At 42.0% G+C, this 1,156-nt stretch overlaps 1 protein-coding gene across 1 annotated transcript in view; it reads left to right on the top strand.

Moving 5' to 3' along the window:
- ITGA2 (integrin, alpha 2 (CD49B, alpha 2 subunit of VLA-2 receptor)) overlaps positions 1-1,156 on the top strand; it is a gene marked incomplete at its 5' end in the record, with an annotated part of 32,569 nt that overhangs the window by 21,896 nt on the left and 9,517 nt on the right. The window lies entirely within an intron of this gene.

The raw sequence follows: 1,156 nt of genomic DNA, 5'->3' as shown, positions 1-1,156 counted from the left end.
CATTCACCACAGCTAGGTTCACCAATTCTGGAGTCATGCAGAATTTTCCAGATTATTTTAATTGCAGAGAAGCATTTGAGTCAGTGATGCAAGTTCTTTCATCTCCCTGAGAAAGCTGAATGAGACTTCAGCAGAAGCAGACTGTTACTAAAGTTAGCAGCAGGACAGAGGCTATAGGAGCGCCTGAATAAAGTGGCTAGCACAGCACCTTCAGCAGCCTCCTAGGAGACTGAGATGGTGCAAACTTGAATCAGCAAATTTAATTAGCTGAAAAATATAAACAGAAACCCAGTGCTTCAGAAAAAGCCAGGCATGGGATCTGTAAAAGAGTTACTCAAGGAAAAACAGGGGTTTGAATTCAGGTTCATCTCCTGAGTATGAGAAAATGCAATTTCATATGCAAGTCAAGGCATGAAGGAATCCCTACTGCCAGAAAAGGATTGGTTATTCTTGGAGATGAATCAATTAAAGAACTAAAGGAAGTACACATTGAGCCAAGGTACAATTTTAAATACTCCCTTGGAGTTAGCTCATTTTTACATTCTTCTACTTAGGAAATACCTATCTGGAGACAGTTCCTTCTTGAGACAGGTAATATAGCCAAAGAGCAACCTCTTAAAATACAAGGGTGGAAGAAAATTGTTGTCTTGCTGAAGTGAAGTCTTTCTAGGGAAACTCTCCTAATCTGAGTTTTCAGGAGAAGAGATGGGAATCAGTCTTACCAGTGAGGAACAAGGAAGCTTCCAGGATAAGGAAGCTAATACCGTACATGCTGGAAAGACTGGAGATTTGAGCAATAAGGAAGCAGAAAATGCACAACATTGGTTTTCCTAGGAGTCCCTGCAAAGAAAGGGCCCATGGGAGGAATTATGGAGGATTGAAAAGGATCCACGCTGCAGTATAGATGCGCACAGCTGATCAGGAAGCACCTCTGTGAGACTGCACATGTGTTAATTTGGAATTCTATGCACAGATGTTACCCAGATTAAATGGGGAGAGCGGTGCTGGGAAAAAGGGTGGATTTGTACCTTATGCCACAGGAAGAGCTGATGTAGGAATCACGATAGCCCCTGCTCCTTGTTAACTCACTCCCCAGCTTGCTTTTTGACACTCAAAATAAGCCTCCTAATGAAAGGTAATGATGAAGAGCTGATAA

This window comes from Eurypyga helias, unplaced genomic scaffold (genome assembly GCF_000690775.1).
Source record: "Eurypyga helias isolate BGI_N326 unplaced genomic scaffold, ASM69077v1 scaffold38113, whole genome shotgun sequence".
Classification (NCBI taxonomy): domain Eukaryota; kingdom Metazoa; phylum Chordata; class Aves; order Eurypygiformes; family Eurypygidae; genus Eurypyga; species Eurypyga helias.
This window is presented reverse-complemented; position numbering and strand designations above follow the sequence as displayed.